Source organism: Grampus griseus (assembly GCF_964374135.1).
Source record: "Grampus griseus genome assembly, chromosome: 20".
In the NCBI taxonomy this organism is placed as follows: domain Eukaryota; kingdom Metazoa; phylum Chordata; class Mammalia; order Artiodactyla; family Delphinidae; genus Grampus; species Grampus griseus.
The window spans coordinates 13,108,223-13,125,974 of NC_139014.1; positions in this window are offsets into that span (position 1 = coordinate 13,108,223).

Below are 17,752 nucleotides of genomic sequence, written 5' to 3' on the forward strand. Positions count from 1 at the left end.
TTCTGCTGGAGACCGGGGGGGCAGGGGTCTGAGTCTACCTCTTATGGACCTGTCCCAGGCCCTAGAGCCATGCCCGGCCCACCATCAGATCAGAGTAAGAAGCCAGATAGCAAACCTCAGCCCGCCGCTGTGCTGCGCACAGGCCGTTTCGCACTCACAATGACCCTCTGCATGTGGGTCCTGGTGCTACACAGATACCCACGTACAGCATACAATGGGTCACTGAGGAGGGGTGTTCAGAGGCCTGGTGCTGGACTCAGGTCTGTGGGTTCCAGTCACTGTGGACACTGCCTTCTCTGAGCCTACAGACTCTTAACACACACAACATGTTTCCACACACACCCACCTCTCCCCATCTGTCCTTCTGCCTCTGCAACCGTTTGTCTAGCCATCCACGATTTCTATACCTATACTTAAACCTCTACACATCTATCTGTCGGACCTATCATCTTTCTATCCATCCATCCACCACACAACCAGATACACACACACACCCCTCAGTCCCTGAATGTACTTGCATCTGCCTTGCCAGGCCAGCCTACCCCCTGCATCTGCTCGAGCCCTCAGATGGGCCGCCCCAGGTCCATCCCGCTGCCCTGGGGAGAGCTCCCTGCCCGGCTACCCTGGCTGTGTTCCCTCTTTGTTGGTCCCAGTGCCTTCCAGCGGGAGTAGGCTTCCTTCTCAAAGAATTTCTCCTCAGTGCCCGTTTCTTGCCTGTCAACATCACAGAGACCATCAACCCCAAGCCATGTAACATGGCCAACCCGACGGTCCCCTCTGCCCCCCGTTGGAGGTGGTTATTTAGCTGAAGGAGGTGGAGTTAGAGAAACTGAAAGGATAAGGCCCTTTACTTCCGATTTCACACCTGCAGCAAGGCTGAAGGTGGCAGTAAAGGAAGAGCATGGAGGCTGAGAGAGGGGCCTCCACCCTGGCCTGCCTGTGACGGACACAGTCCTGCTTCCGGCCCCAGCTCAGCCAGCACAGCACCCATTGGCCCGGGTCCTGGACCAAAGGTGGCCGACATGATGGCACCTGGGGGACAGGGGCTTCTGAGGGTGGCCACAGGTGGGGGCCTCCTTTGGATGGATTAAAATATCAGCATGTGACTTCAGTCACATCTTCAGGTTATAACACACTTCTGAAGTCAACCTCATTCCTGGGAGGGAGGTACCTCCACTTTTCTGGTGCAGAAACTGTCTTGTGGAACACAAAAGTAAAGCCATTTTGTTTGTTTGATGTTAAGGCCTTTAAGGTTGTTTCTGGTTTGGGTCCTCCTGACTCCAGCCTGCCTGGACCAGGCGTCTGTGGGGCACGTTCTCTCCATGGGGCCTCAACACTGGGCTCCAAATGCCTCTCCTTTACAAGTGCACAGCGTGGGCCACCTGACAGAGCCACTGAGCCCAGCCCTGTGCCTGTGTACTAGCATGTACATGTGTGCATGCGTGCATGTGTGTGCTCACACAACGCATGCACATGCCAAAAGCTTCAGAGAAACAGCAGGCAGGAATGCAGGGGTTGGACGGGATGTGGGCTGTGCCTGGGGGTCCCTCCCGGGCCTGTGTAGGGGCGGGTGGGGCTGAGGCCACAGGAAGAACCTGCTACCCAGGACGGTGTGGGAGACACTGCTTCTCACCTACTTTATTTCCTGTTTTAACACATGTGAAATAAAAACTGTTAGGTCCCCATGAGGTTGAGCAGGTTTCCTGGAGTTGAAACCTTCCCAAACTGCCTGTCCTGGAGATGTGGGTGCTTCCTTGGCTACGAGCCCCATCCTTCCCCAGTCGACCCCTGCACAGAGTGGGTCCGCATGCCCAGGACCGACACCCCTGTCTTTTGTCTGCCCTGCTTCATGGGTGGAGCTCCTGAGGAGGGTGGTCTTTCCTTCATGGGCCCCCAGGCCCACCTGGCCCCCTCACTGTCCCTGGGTTCCCTGAACCCCTTCTTGGGATCTCTGGAGGGGCTTCCCTGGGAGCCAGGGGACCTGATGCTGCCCAAGTCAGAGGGTGGAAGGTGTCAACGGAGGCCCTCCTGCTTTAGGACTGGATTTCTTGACCCACATCACCCCTGGGGGGTCCTGAGAACGGACACCCTCCCCTGTGGTCAGCCAGGCTTTGCTCTGTGCCCTGGGGATTGGGTCCAGTCCCTGGCTCCTGCCACAGGGAAGGACTCGAGGGCCCTATGGCTCTGCCGGTGCATGTCCCCTAACCTCCCTGCAAACCCCCGGCTAAGTCAGTTTCTGCCTGGAGAGGGCTCTTGGTGGGAGCTGGGGGCTTCAGAGTTCACGATAGAGCAGAGGCTGAGTAATGAGGAGGCTGGGGCTACACAGGGACCTCAAGGGGGTCTCGGAGTGGAGGCCAGCAAAGTGAGTCCACAGACTGGGGCAGGGCTGCAGCTGTGAGGCTAGGACTGCGGCTGGGGGCCGGGTTGGACCTGGTCCCCAAGAGCACTCATGGAATCTCAGCGCACTCTTCATGGGGCTGCCGTGATGAGAAAGGGCACCATTCCCGGGCCCTGAGTGGGCCTTTCAGGGCTCATGAGCAGGGCCCAGGGACCCCATGGCCCCAACGAAGTCCCAGTACCTGTCCCGCCCAACCTGGGGGATGGGCGCAAGGTGTCATCAGGTCCACTGGGCCCAGGGAGACACCTGTTTCTTCTGGGAAGAGCTTGAAAGCCACTCTCCGGGGAGCCTATCCGCCTATGAGCCTGGGCACCTTTGGTGATCCAGCCCCACTGGGTGAGGCCGGCCACTCACTAATGTGTCAGGAGGGAGCTCTGGGTGTTCCACCTGGGTGAAGGGCCGGGTGGGGCTCAGGAGAGGAGGAGGTTTTCCAGGCTGGGGTGGAAGGAGATTCAAGGTCAAGGAACAGGCAGGGCCATGACCCGGAAGGACCCGCAAAATTATAGGGGGTCCTTCACCTTTGGCATGAGGGGCAAGGTCTGCAGGAATGGGGAGGCCCGTCAGGGAAGACCTGCTTCCTGGGACAGGCTGTGTTGGGAGTGCTGAGAAACTTGTGGGTCACAACGAGGGAGGATGGTGAGGCCCACACGAGGGGCAGGAGGGGCCTGGGTGGGGACAGAGTGTGGCCTTGGAGGTGGGACCCTGACAGCCCTGGATCCGTGTTTCTGCATCAACGCCTGTTGAAGCCACTGCAGGGCAGGCACCTTCCTCTAGGGACAGGGAACCTGAGATGGGCTCCAGGGTGGGAACTTAGGCTGGTTGGATTCAGCTGGAATGTCAGTTTGTTGTTCTTTGATGGAATTCAGGACCACAGCACAGCCCGGCCCGGGCAGGGCTGCCAGCGTGGGCTCTTCCTGCAGGGCAGGGCTGGCCTGATCATGCCTCCCACCTGGAGACTGTGAGGAAGGAAGATGAGCACCAGAGAGGCTCCTAGCTGCTGGTGAACACAGGGAGATCTACAGGAACTCAGGACAGAATCTCAGAGCCCCAGACCCTGCCTGGTCGCAACAGGCCCCCTGCTGTGGTTGCCCTGGAGCCCATGTGGTGCCCCATGCTCTGCTCCCAGCCTGGGCTGTGGCCCTGGACCTCACCCCTTGGGCCTCCCCAAGTCCTCCCAGCCCCTCCCTGAGGCCCTGGAGGACACTGGAGCGTGTGTCATTTGGACACGACTCTCGTGTGTGGTTGCTCTTTTCAGACACACCCATAGCTGGGGATGAGAGGTCCCCTTGGACTTTGGTTTGGGGAGGGAAATAGGCTCTGGTCCATGTTAACCTAACTAGTATTTTGCTCTTAAAATTCCAGAGTCATATTTGAAGCCAGTCCAAGTCCTTCCTGCCATTGGTGGCTCTGAAATTCAGGGCACATCTGAGAACACCCAAGTGAGGTGGCCTGTGGTGCCCTGACTTGGGGGTGGGCAGGAGTCCGGGCAGCCCCCACCCACCAAGGCTGCTTGGCAGAGGGACCCAGTGGGGAGGAACGTGCCTTCTGCTGGACAGTGCCAGCATGTGCGCGTGGGGCGGCGAATCCCCCACTTGGGGCCCCTACCCCCTGGATCGCCCCTCCTGACTCCCTGGCCCCCAAGGGGATCTCCACTCGGCCTCGGGTTGGGCTGTGTGTGCGGGCACCCTTGCTCTGGCCAGGTATGAGCACACAGTGGGCCTTCAGGGGCTTGTCCAGAGATTCACCCCAGAGTCGGCGATCCCAGCTGCAGCGGCATCATTCAAGCGCTAGGAGCGCTTCGCTACGACGGGGCTCTTTGCGGGGAAGGGGCAGGTCCAACCTGCAGGGTGAGCTGGGCAGACGTTGGGAGGAAAGAGGGAGGCATCCAGGGTGGGTGGGAACGAGGCTTCAGCGGGCGGTTGGGGCCCTGGGCCTCCTTGGGGCCTCTGACCCCCGGCTGGCCGATGTGCACAAGGGGAGGGTCCCCCACGGTGGTTGGGGTCGGCTTCTGGGACGAGAGCAAGCAGCCCTCAGCCTGCGCTTCTTGAGCCGGCTGGGCAGTGAAGGCAGGGCTCAGCCAGTGTGGTGGAGAGGGTCGTGCAGGCCCCTGGAGAGGCAGCCAGAAGAGGAGATGCCACCTGGCCGGGTACCCACCGTGCCCCTGCAGCTGCCCCATGGAGAAGACCCCATGGCGCAGCCAGGAGGAGATGATGGGATGGGGCCGTGGGTGGGGTGACTTCCAGAAGAGTCCCAAGGTCGAGGTTGGAGATGAAGGGGAGAGCAGGAGTGGCAGGTGGCCTCACAGCATCACATCATGCCCCATGGGTCCCACACAAGAAGCCTCAACTCCCAAGGGGCAGGAGGGCCTGAGGCGGCCGAGCCCCCCAGGTACCCTCAGGGTCGCCCCACGTCTGACCACCGCTGAGCACTGGCCCGTGGCCTCATAGCCCCCAGGTGAGCGGAGGGCCCCTCATGGGTGACCCTGATCCTCACCGCACTTGGAGGAGTGCGGAAGGCTGGGGCCTGCCATGCCTCAGCCCCCGCCACCGCAGCCCAGCGCCCCTCCTGCGTGCCTCCCCCAGGCCCCGAGGCGCGGGGGTGGGAAAAGCACCTGGAACAAGTCCCAGGTTGTTCCCAGGAAAGGGAGGTGCGCCCCTCCCTGATTCATGAGACGGGAAACCTGCCCAGGACACCCACCCCCGTCCAGGACGTTCCCACCGCACAGCGCACTTCACAGGCATCTGGCTCAAATAACTGGCTGATAGCATGAATAAATTAGAGACGGAACTCTCGGGAAGGCAGGGCCACCGCAGTCCATTCCAATGCAGTGTACAGGGCGGGGGCTGTGGTTCCCTGGGATTCAAAGTCATCCCAGAGGGAAGGGCTGCGGGGCCGCCCACGCCCGCGCTGCCTCAGTGGCCACACAGCCCGCCAGTGGCGCTCACGCCGGGCTGGTAAGCCACACGGTGCTGGGCACGGTGGGGCGACAGGCCTGCCTGAAGAGCACAGCTCCGCCAGCGCCCCAGGCCAGACCCTGAGTGTCCCCCGCTGCCTCCTCGCTGTGTGACCTCGCTGAGTCTCTTACCCCATCTGGGCCTCCATTTCCTCCTCCGGTTCTTGTGAGAACTGAGCAGAGACTGGCCCTGGTGGTGTTGGGAGGATGGCTTACTGGGAAGGTCCAGGACGTCGGGGTGGGGGACACACAGTGGTCCAGTGGGTGGCCACAGGAAGGCTGGAGGGAGGACACAATGGGCAGACTGCTGGTGAAGGAGCAGGATGGGAGCCAGGTCCGGAGGGGCCAGCAGGGGTAGGGGACCCTGAAACACAGCAGGGAGGGCTGCGGTGGGGAGCCTGAACGCCTGTCCCGGTAGTGGAGTGCTGCAGAGGGACACGCACCTCCCCGAGACCAGGAGAGTCAGGCCCTACTGCCCCGTCCTCAGGACCCCATCGCTGCTGCCCGGTCTATGTCTCCACCAGGGTTGATGGTGGCCCCTCAGAGTCCAGGACAGGCCACAGTCCCAGCCACATGTCCACAGCCCCACAGACACAGCCAGACGCAGGGTCTGCAGGCAAGGATGGCCTCCCTGCCTCCAAACCCCCCACCGGCCTCCCTGCCAGACCCCCAGCCCGCTGGCCCTCAAGGGTCTCAGACCCCGCAGCCACCGCTCAGGGCTCTGAGTTCTCCATGACAACTGGCCTCCCTAGAAGGTGAAACTCAGGGCTTGGGCCCCTCAGGGTCTGTTTCCAGACGCGGCCTCAAACATCCCAGCACAGACGTCTTTCCACAGGGCAGGGGGTCACAGGGTAGGTGCATTTAAATTTCTGGTACAGGCGCCAAGTCGCCTTACAAAAGGCTGTTCTGATTCACGCCCCTGCGTATGGTTTGTGAGTGACCCCCTTTTCCTCACCTAACCAGCACTGGTTCTTGTCACTGAGTAGTTTTCAACTTCTCACGTCTATGATTAATACGGAGAATGAGTATTTTGTGGTATTCATTAAGGTGTTTTTATATCTTTTTTGTTCTTCTCCTTTGTCACTTTTCTGTTGGGTCGTTGGTTTTTTTCTTACTGCTTCGCAGGAATTCTCTATACATGATGAATGACAGCCCTTGTATTTTCCCTACAGATACTTGCTCCTAATCTGTGCTTAATATTTTGCCTCACTAATGGTGATTTTCTTTTTCCATCACATCGCTGTCCTCAAGTTCTATGTTGTCAGATTTGTCAGTGGTCTCCTTCAAAGGCTTTGGATATTGCATCTTGCCTCCCTTCCCGAGAATGTGCACTTATGCTCTTGTATTTTCTTCCAGTGCTTTTGTAATTATGCCTTTAATCTATCTTAGTTTATCTTGGGGTATGGGGTAAGACAGAGTGGAACCGTTCTTCCACATTAAATCTTAGATATCACGATCCATGGAGGACACAAATTATAGCATGGGGTCTCGGAGCACAGGCTCTGGAGCAGGGCTTCCTGGGCTAGAATCCATGCCCTGCCCTTCACGGCTGGCGGGGCTCGGGGCCGGTATTGCTGAGCCTGTCTGAGCCTCAGTTTCCTCTTCTCCAGATGGTTCTTGTGCAGATTAAGTGAGCACCTGTGTGTGAATGACTCAGGAGTGAGCCAGGTGGTCTGAGGGAGACGGCATCGCATCCTGGGAGACTCCACAGCCTTCAAGTGGTTCCCCAGCCCGGGGTCCCCACCTCTTCCTGCTGCTTCTAGAAGAGAGGGGGTTGAGGGTAGGATCAGGAGGGGGAAGAAAAACCTCAGCCTCCAGGTGACTCTGCCGGAGTGAGACCAGCACCTACGCTCTGCAGGAACCCCCACACCCTGGTGACCTCAGGACAGAGACAGCCCCACCAGGCTGCTGGAGGCCTCTAGGGAGAAAACAGTCACGATGTTGTCATGTCCAGCCAGACTTTGACAAAGCCCACGGAGGCCCCGCAAGCTGGAACTGGACATAAGGGAAGTGGTTAAGAAAGGTAAGAAGTAGAGGGGCCTGGCCAAGAGTGGGAGGTGAGGGTGTGAGTCGTGGGGATTGAGTCAGGACCCTCCCCAGACCATCACTGCTGGGAGCATCACCCGGGCGGCCTGGACCACTGAGGGATGGAGCTTGACCAGGAGCCAGGAGCCCCAGGCCCAAACCGCCCTGCTGACCGCGGTGGGACCTCTCTCCCGCGCTCTCCTTGTCTGACGGAGGAGGGGCTGTGCTGGCTGCCCACAGCGCCCTCCCAAGGCCCACCGCCTCAAGGATGGGCACCGAGGGGGTGGAGGGACGGGGCTCCCCAGCCAGACACCAGCTCGGGGAGGTCAGTCTGGGAGCACTGGCAGCAAGAGCGGAGGCCCCAAGAACCTGCTGCCAGAATGTGAAGAAAGAGCGTGCTCTTTTCAAAACGGGCTTCTTGAATTCTACAGAAGGAGAAAACTATTGAGTTTCCTCCTTTCCATCCGAGCCTGCCTCACATTTCCAACTTTATTAATTTTTGTGAGACTTGGGAGGCGAGACGGGCTTCCCCTGCTGCTCCGTGCCTATTAATGTTGCTGAGCTGAGCACAGTTGCAACACTTTCCTGTAAAATGGACTAAAACAGAAGTTGATGTGTTCCTCATATAAGAAATACATAAATCAGTTAAAAATAGTTCTCAGAGCGGATGTGATGATGTAGTGGCTGTCACAGGAAACACATGAATCAGGCTCATCCCCAGTAACAGGAAAGTGGAGGCAGACTCCACAGTCTTTGGGCCGCTCTTCGGGGGCCTCCAGGAAGGCAGATCCCTCAGGCTGCACCCCACACCCAGCCCAGGCAGAGGTTCCCAGCTGCCCTGAGCTGCCTGCACTTTTGCACACGTAGCTAATTGCTGGGTGTTTGTTCCTGGTTCAGATCTTCTTACCAACCACAGGACCTTACCAACGAGTGACACACATGCAAGTGCTTCACGGGTCATCCCTGCCAGGGACCCTGGTCCCTGGGGACAGAGCACAGCTGGTGGATTTTCAGGCTGGTTGACTTCGTGGGCAGAGCCCATATCCACCTGGGCCTTCACCCTGGTGGGGAATGATAAGCATTGCCCCAAGAGCCTGGGCACAAGGCCTCTGGTTTCCTGTGAGAGCTCCAGATCTATGTGGACACATGAATAAGCAGACATTTCACCCCCGTGCTACACAGTTGCCTGAGACCCAGGATGTCAGCATGGGCCCCGCTGCAGTGACAGTAGCAACCGTGGTTCTGCCAGTCAGGGGAGCAGGTGCTGAGGCCGCTGCAGCCCCGTGAGGCTGCCGGCTGAGGCCGTGGACCTTAGTTTTCGTGCAGTCGTTACAGAGAAAGGCTCTGACTCTGGATGCGTGGTGCAGGTTAGAGGGAGTGGACCAGCGTCCTCAGGCGACTTTTGGGGTTGAAGTCCTCTGAGCGTTTTCACAGTATTAGCCTGAGGGCCCTTAGCACTAACCGGCTACAGGCTTCTCACTTCCAGGGTAGGGGGTGGAGGGGGAAGAGCCCGGGGAGGATAAGGACCACCCAACGCCAGCCCGTGAGCCGCAGAGCCAGCAGTCAAATCATTTGCCTCGTGAGCCTAAGTCAGTGTTGAATGTGAACTTGAGAAAAACTCAGCTCAGAGTTGACGGAAAGGCCAGCAAGCTCTGAGGAAGTCCCACGTGCCTTTCACCCCCATTCCCTGGGGCGGGGACACCTCCCCGGGGGCCTGCACTGGGCTGGACCTCCTCCCCGAGCCCCAGGCCTGAGGCACGTGGCCATGGAGGCGGGTGGGGTTCCAGCTCATCACAGGCAGCGCTCTGGACATCCAGGTCAGCTCGGCGGGAAGACAGCAGAGGAGGTGAGCTGGCCCAGCTCTGCCTGAGTCAGGGCCTCTCTCTGCCTCCTGGCCGGGTGGGGTCCTTGGGGGACGGGGGCTGGGGGAGAAGGGAAGGCACCTTGGCTGGGGAGGAGGCTTGTTTGGGAACACGCCCTTCCCAGGAAATCCCCAAAACACACACCTGTGGCATGTCCCCAGAGAGCAGCTGCAAAACTCAAAAGCAGTTTTCGTATTTTGGAGCCAGTAAAAGTGGTCTCCCCGAGTCTCAGCAGTTTCATAGGTCCTCAAAAGCTTGTGGACTCTGTGCCCTGAGACTTAGGGTCAGAAAACTAAAGGAATCAGGAGGTTCCAGACCTCCCCTCCTGGGGAGAGGCCCCCAGAGGGAGAAAGAAGAGTTTATTCCCTGAGCTCAGCCTGAAAGTGGACCAGGAAAAAGAGCAGCCCAGCCCCTGCCCACTTATCACAAATGCGTGTGTGCTCACACTTGTGTATGTGTGCACATGTGCACACACACACTCACCCCCATGTGCTCACACGTGTGCTCACACATGCACATGCTTGTATACCCGCCTGGGCTTCCATGGGTGTGCACATGCACACGCACACACATGCACACGCCTTCATGCACACGTGCACATGTTTTGGCGTGAGGAGGCCAGGGGAGGGGCCTGTTCTCTGCCTTCCAGCCGCTTTCATCTTGCCGGGACCTAGCAGGTACTCACTGGCTATTGCCAACCCAGGCAGAGAGACGGGGGATCCAGATGGCTGGGGCTGAAGGGGTGGCTAAGTGGGGCTCGGGCTTGCCCATGGCTCCTGGTGCCTTCCCATTCCAAGCAAGGCTGAGGGGTGGACGTTACCATTCGCAAAGGGCTGGCAAGATTCAGAGATTCCCCAGGACGTGAAGGTACAGCTGTGATCTCCCTGGGAGGGGGTGACAACTGTGCTCTCCAAATCCTCATGAGATGGGCTCCTGTGGCCCCCACCCATCCCAGTCCTGCCCCTCCCATGCAGTTCAAGGGCGGCGCTCCTGAGTAAATCAGACCCTTCTCCTCTTCCCCCACCTACAGGTGCGGACTTGGTTTCTGACCTCTGACCCTAGCACCCAAGGCTGTTGACTGTCTCCACTGGCTGGGATGCTGGTGTTTCATGTCTCACCCTTGATCTCCTCTCATGCTCTTCCTGGGTCTCTGAATCCAAACATCTCGAATGGCCTGAGCTCAGGGAAGGCACCTCTTCCGAGACCAGGGGTATGATTTCTCTTAAATACTCCAAGCCCAGGTACCTGGATCCAGGCTAGAGACACTGGGTAGGGAAGTGCTTTTGGGGTCAGTCCCTGGTCGGCCAGAGTTTGGGTGGTGCTGGGACCCTCGCATCTGTGTCTGGCTGCAGAACGATCGCCAAGGGGTCGCTGTCTCCTCCAGTCCCTCCTGCTGGGCAGTGCCAGGCGGGGCAGATGCCAGGATCTGTTCCCGGCCATCTCTCCCCAGTCCACACCTGTAAGGGCCCATCCTGGGCTCAGCAAAGAACCAGCCCTGCTCTCACTGACCCGGCGATGGAATGTGTGTTTGAGCTTTACAGAGCATCTTACTGTTTTCAAGCCTGTGTTTAAGCAGCAGGTGGCTATGGAGCTTCACGGCATGGATGGAGTTAAGCATCACCGACTCCGGCCTGGAAGCCTCCCAGCTCAGCCTCGGACCTCTTGTGTCGCAGGCCCAGTCCCTGGTTGTCCACACTGCCCTGTCCGGCCATGGACTTTACCATGTGGTAAATATTGGGATGGCTGGCTTTCTTCTTAAAGTGTTTAAACGGCAAAGCACAGCACCTGAACACAGTTATCGACTGTGAAAATCTTCCCCAGGCTCCTAGCTCCCCATGAGGCCAGTGCACTGGTCAGGGCCTGTCTCTGTGAACCTGAACCTTAATCTCACGTGGCCGGGTCCTCACAGTTCAGGACCCTGTTCCTGGTACTGCCTGAAGAGGATCTTTGAGCAACACAAACTTTGATAAGATCAGACTCAAAGCTGGGCAGCCACAGAGGCGAGACCTGGGAGTGGTCTCGGCCTTCCCGCCAGGTTTTGGTGACAACCTTAGCCAGGGGCACTGAGTGTCCACCCAGCCTGTCCCCGCCCCTTTCTTCCCTTGTCATCTATTTCTGCACTGTTTCTGGACTGCGAATCCTGAGTGCCTGCCCCAGACGCTCACCATGTGGGAGCTCATCCTCGAACCTCAGGGGTTAGTTAACACCCCAAAGCCCATCATTTAAGGTCCAGAACCTTCATCACGTAGATATACGAAGCGCCGGCTATTTCTGTGCCAACTTGCTAATGCACAAAAGGAAGAAAATTCAGGACATGGAGGGAGCGCTCCCCAAAGGCTTCTTCTGTGAGATGTACATCTGCCACGGCTGGCCACCACCTCCTCACCCTCCTGGGCTCACACCGCAGAGTTCACAGACCAGTCTGGCTCTGGGAAGGAAGAGCCCACCCTGGGCTCTGCTCCAAGCATTTGACAGGTCCTGGGCATCTTGTCCTCCAATCACACCCAATTTCCAGATGAAGAAATAGGCACAGAGAGGTTGGGGAATTTGCCCAATGTCACACAGCAGTGACTGAGATGGCACAGAGACTATCAGAGCAGGACAGGCCTAGGGCAAGCTTGGCGTCCTGAAAGGACAGGCTGCTTGGCTCCTGGCCAGGGGCTATGAGAACACCTGAGGGCAGCCCAGCCCACCCAGAGTGGCCGTGAGCATCACATTAGGTGCTCCGGGTGGGTGAGGTTGAGATGACGTTGATAAGACCCTGCTCATGACCCCTCCCTGACTATCACTGCCCACCCCTTCCACTTGTGCCTCCGGAAGCTACCACTCCACCGAAAAGCCAGTTTTGCAGCTGGAGGAAACCCTCTCCTGGCAAGCGGGGCAGAACCCCTCCAAGTCCCCCTCGCCTAGATGCAGAGGCTGCCCTCCTGCTGAGCCCCCGGCCGGTGCGAACTGACCCTCTTCCAGCCTCACTCACTCCTTCCATTCTCTTCTCTCTGGCTGTGGAGGGGGTGCTGAGGCTGCAGAGGTGCCCCTCGGGCACTCTGGTTTCTGTATGGAGTGGCCACAGCTCTCAAAGCCACATTCCGCAAACCAAGGAAGGGCCCCTGTGCTAGGCCAGCGGGCCAGCGGGTGAGCACGCCTTCAGGCTCTGCCACCAGCCAGGCCATTCAGTCAAAGCACATGTTCTCCCTCTAATTGGAGCTGGATTAGGGCTGGGGCAAAGGAAACGGCTGCTTGTCAACAAAGAGGTCTTAGACTCAGGGCAGCGGTGGGTCAAGGCAGCAGCCAGCAGTGGGGAGGTCGGAGCAGGGCGGTGTCCCCCTCCCTAAGCAGCTCCCTTGGCAGTGGCCCTTCCTCTGCCGTCTCAGCTCTCACGGACCCAGCACAGCCCCAGAGCATCAAGGCTCGCAGGGTTGATCCCAGCCTCCTCTGCTGAGCCCTCGACCCCTCGTGGGCTGAGGCCCATCAGACATGCCAGGGACCCCCAAAATCAGAACAGCCTGGGTGCAGGGGTGCCAACTGCTTCCGGGCCAGGTGGATGGAAGCTCTGGGGGTGGGGTCTGCAGAGTGCCCCAGGCATCCCGTTCTGTGCTTTCGACAAGAATACCGCCTATTCCTGGTGAGCTCATGGGGACCGATGGCACTGAATGGAAACCAGAGGGGGCACTGCTCACAAGTACCCCCACCCATCCTTCTGCAAGAAGGCACAGGCCCTCCGCACCGACTTCTGACTTCTGTCAGTCTGATGGAGATGGTGTCGGTACTGAGCATCCCTGTGGGCTCCCCTGAGCAGACGTTGGCTGGCGGCAGGGTTGGGGGTGGGGTCGGGGTAGAGGAGACCTTCCCAGAGGCCAGAGGAGGACAGCTGGGGCAACCAGGATCACAGGAGGTTCCTAGGCCCGAGGACCACAGAACACTGCACCAATGGGGCCGCATTCTCGCCTGTACAGGGGAGGGCAGGTACTCTGGGCTCAGACACCCCTTCCTGCATTCCCTGGAGAGCAGCCTGCCCAACATACCTGGCTGGGACGCATCCAAGCTGGGCTGGAACACGGGACATGCAGCCAGAGGCACCGTCGAGAATCCCCCTGGGAGGGTGTAGGTGGGGGTCTGGGCAGTGAGGGGTGTGAGTGATGGGCATCTGGACTGGGGTGGGCATTCTGGGCAGGCCCTGGGCCCCCACTGACATGCTGCCCACAGGAGCTCTGAACCCTCTCCTGAGGTGATCAGAGCAGGCGGGTTTGGGCTCAGCCCTGCCCTGAGAGCAGGTGAAGTCCAAAGTCTGGAAAGACGGCCCTGCAGCAGGTGTGCAGGGAACGCAAGGCTGGGAACCTGATTGCTGCCCACCGGGCACATTCAGGGCAGTGTAACTGGGCACAGACAGGCCAGTCTCAGGTGTGCTTCCAGAGTGTCACTTTCTGGGCAGGCTGGTGGGACCCACGGGCCTGCTCAAGTTTCTGCTTATGGCCTCTTGTCCCCACTGAGCCTCTTTCCGTTTGCAAAATGCACACACCCAGGGTCCTCTCTCTTAGCAGGGTCCACCTGGAACTTCTCTCTCACGTTGCATATTTCAAAACATCTCTCATTACAGGCTGACCAGGTGCCTGGGACTCAGCCCTTCTGCTCCCACACAGGTTTGCTGGGGCACCGACTGATGTTGGAAATCCCAGGAGACACCAGCAGCTGGCCAGGCCACACAGCCCCTCAGTCCCGGCTCTGCAGCCATCCAGCCCCTCCTCTCTCACACCTTGACCTGCCAGGGCCACCAGAGTGTTTGATGGTCACCACTTCTCAAGTTGTTCTGCCCCTTGAGTCAGCTGCTGCCAGTGCCCAGCTTGCCCTAATCACCTACGGGGCTGGGGGGCTTGTAGACCCTACCCTCCACGCCCCATGTACCCCCCAGGATAGGGTGGCAGCAGGTGAGGTGTTCCCAAGGAGGTTGGGTGAGGGCGGCAGGGAGCAGAACCCGCGTGCTGGGCCTGCAGAGGCGCGACGTGGCCAGCTTCCGAGGGCTGTGGGTGGATGGAGTGCAGCCCAGAGCCTTCTCGAGCTGACTCACACTCGAGCTCCAGGAAGCCCAGCCACATGACTTCCAAACTGAGGCAACTTGGACTTGCCGAATGTGAGCAAAGTTACTGCTGCTCCTGGAATCAAAGGGGAGTTGATGAGTTTCACCGATCATCCCCTTCCAAGAATTGTCGTCATCCCTGGGGCACCTCCAGGGTCAGCAGGGATGGTGTCAAGTGAAATCATATGAAGGGTGGGGACATCTCCACCTGCAGACGCTGGTGCTCCCTTTGACAGGGGAAATGGCTTGGACCCATCTTGCAGAAGCTTTTGTGAGACAACTTGTCTATCTTAGACTGAGGAAGAGATGAAGCGTACAGGCTCAGAGAGACCCAGGAACTGCATGCACACTTGGATACACAGACACACACGCCTGGCCCACACACTGTGAGATACACACCCAGTGAGATACACTCAGAACACTCACACTCACCCACAAGAAACACACCCCCGCCTCACACCCCGACACGCTCACAGACACCCACCCATGCCGGCACTGCACACACCCTCAGCCTGGTGGACGGGCTGGAGACCAAGGGCCCCAGGCCGACCTGAGACCCCGGGGCTTGGGACAGAAATGGTGGGAACATGCTGACTCTCTGCCTCGGATGCTGCAGGGCCGTGACATGTGCACCCTGGGTCCTGCCCCTGACCTGAGCCTCTAGCTTCTTATCCATGAAGTGGGCATCAAGGGCTGACCAGGTTGCCTAAGTGGAACCACACCCGAAGCATGGGGCACAGAGGGCAGAAAACATGGGAAAGTGGTGGAGGGCTTCCCAGAGCTCCGGCCTCTGCGTTGGGACACCCTCCGACGTCGCAGCCCTCTCTGCACTGCAGCCTGACCCCTCACCCTGAGCCCACGCTCCCCAGCCATCAGGGGAGCCTCAGCAACCACCTGGGGTTCCAGCCAGGGCTGCAGGGAGTGTGCCCAGCCCGCTGCCCCTCCACTGCTCCTGCAGCGCCACCTGCTGGCCACAGGGAGCCTCGGTGTGCGCCGGGCACCAGCCCTGGGCATCTATCTGCCTAAACCCAAGGTTCCCAGAGCCCCAGGACAGGTTCAGACAGGGGATAGGGGTGCAGACTGGTAAGGCCAGGGACCTGGACCCCAATTTCTAGAGTCAGGAAGGGCAGAAGCAAAGCTTTGGCGCCAGGAGCTGGGCTCCGTTCCCAGACTTCCTCTTGGAAGTGGGCGAGCGCAGGAGGGCTGGACGCTGAGCCACGGTGACCGGCTAAGCCTTCCAACACTGCTCCCTTCCCCGGCCCACTCCCTTTGCAGGCCCCAGAGTCGAGGCTTCCTCCTTGATAAAGCAAGGTCCAGGTAAGGACACAGGCTCCCATGGGATGGGCCAGCTGATCCCATGGACACACCAGGAAAGCCAAGGACATGGCCTGAGCTCTAGTCCACGAGGTGACCCTTGGCAGGACACCCCAAGAGAATGAACAGGCTGCACAGGGTGTAAAAGAATATTCGGGGGAAGCAGATGCAAGTTTTGTGTGGCTTATCAGTGTGTCCCTTAGATTCCACTCGAGATAGTGCATGGCTTTTTCACCAAGCTGCACAATCTCTCGGACTCTGGGCTGCTGCATTCCCACTGCCTGAACGCGCACCCCCAGCCTGCTTAGCCCCACAAGCCCCTCCAGACCCAGGCAGCAGCGCCCTCCACACTGGGGGCATTCCTGGGCCTTGCTCCTTCTTTATTCAGGAGCGTGGTGTCATTCTCTGTAGAAGCTCACTCTAACTGAAGACAACAGTGTAACAGTTCGTCTAAAAATCTGAAGACAACAGTGTAACAGTTCACCTAAAAATACATAAAAGTTTGAATCAGATCTCCAGTCTCCAGGACACTCAGCTGCAACTTGGCACTTGGTCGAGTCTATTTCAACTCATTACTTCATCCAATTAGTTTCTCAACCCAGCCCCAGAGAGAGGATTTTTCCCTTACCTGGATTGCCCCCTTGGAGTTGAAAAATCCCAGATTTCACCCCCTGGTGCTGACATTGGGTCCCGTAACTTTCCACCTGCTGCTTTGTTCTAATCAAGATTTGCTGGTTACTCAGTTACGGAGTTGGTGGTTAACCCTCTCCCCTCCGCTGGTCCCCCAGAGAGAACCATCTTGCTTGCCTCACAGAAGGCTAGGACGTGCCTTACCGCTCACTTGCATCTTGGAGGTGCTGGAGATGCTACCATCTGCTTTTTTTTTTTTTTTTTTTTTTTTGCGGTACACGGGCCTCTCACTGTTGTGGCCCCTCCCGTTGCGGAGCACAGGCTCCGGACGCGCAGGCTCAGCGGCCATGGCTCACGGGCCCAGCCGCTCCGCGGCCCGTGGGATCTTCCCGGATTGGGGCACGAACCCGTGTCCCCTGCATCGGCAGGCGGACTCTCAACCACTGCGCCACCAGGGAAGCCCTACCATCTGCTTTACAGGTGAGGAGACTGAGGCCCTTAGAGCAGGAAGACCCGTTTAACACAGTTCCTTTGTCCTTTCTCTCCGGGCCCCGACCCCCTCTCTCTCTGTGTCACACACACACGTACGTACGCACGCACGCACACACACACGCACACACACGCATGCACACACACGCACGCACACACACGCACACTGGAGCAGAAAACGTGATGTGATAACGTACTTTAGAACCTGTTGACTTGACCTTGTTCATGCAGACTGATGAGAGATGATAGATGATTGATAGATAGATAGATGGAGACAGATCACTGGGGGCTGAGAGCAGGGTGGGAATGGGGACAGAGATGAGGACCCCTCAGGTCCCCGCACTCACAGCCAGTAACCAGGGTCTTGGGCCCGAGCTCTGACAGCACCCCCTTTCCCTGAGATGGGGGCCCAGGATGAGGAAGACGAGATGCTGCAGGTGCCTCCTTTGTGGCTGATGGCTTCTGGGGCTGTCTGAACTAGACAAACAGCATCCCGACGGCTCTGTGCACACCCCACACTACCCAGACGCAGATGCCCACTTGTAAGGAAGTGTCTTCTCCTGCCCCTTCTGCCACCCATTCTCACTCGCCTCCTCTGTACAGGGTTAAATCCTCTTCATCAGCATCTCCCTGCTCGGCTCACCTCCCAAAACTCTTCCCCATCCCTTCTCAGCCTGCAAGAGAAACAAAATAAAGACTGCAAGAGAAACAAAGCCTGCAAGAGAAACAAAATAAAGTAATTGGACACCAGTTCTGACACCACATGCTCCTAGGAACTCTTGAGGAGCTAATGTCCACAGAATTGAGTATCGTTGGGCTGGAGGGAGATTTGCCTCATCTCGGTTCCGTCTTCCTGCGATTCAAGAGATGCTGTCTCTTGTTTGGGTCTCCTGCCCAGTGCGAGGCCCTGGCCTGTTCACTCTTCTCTGAGTGTTGGTCACAGGCCACCCCAAGGGGTCTCACCTGGCCGTGGGCTGCTGGCACAGGTGGTCGTGGTCTCTGAGGGGGTA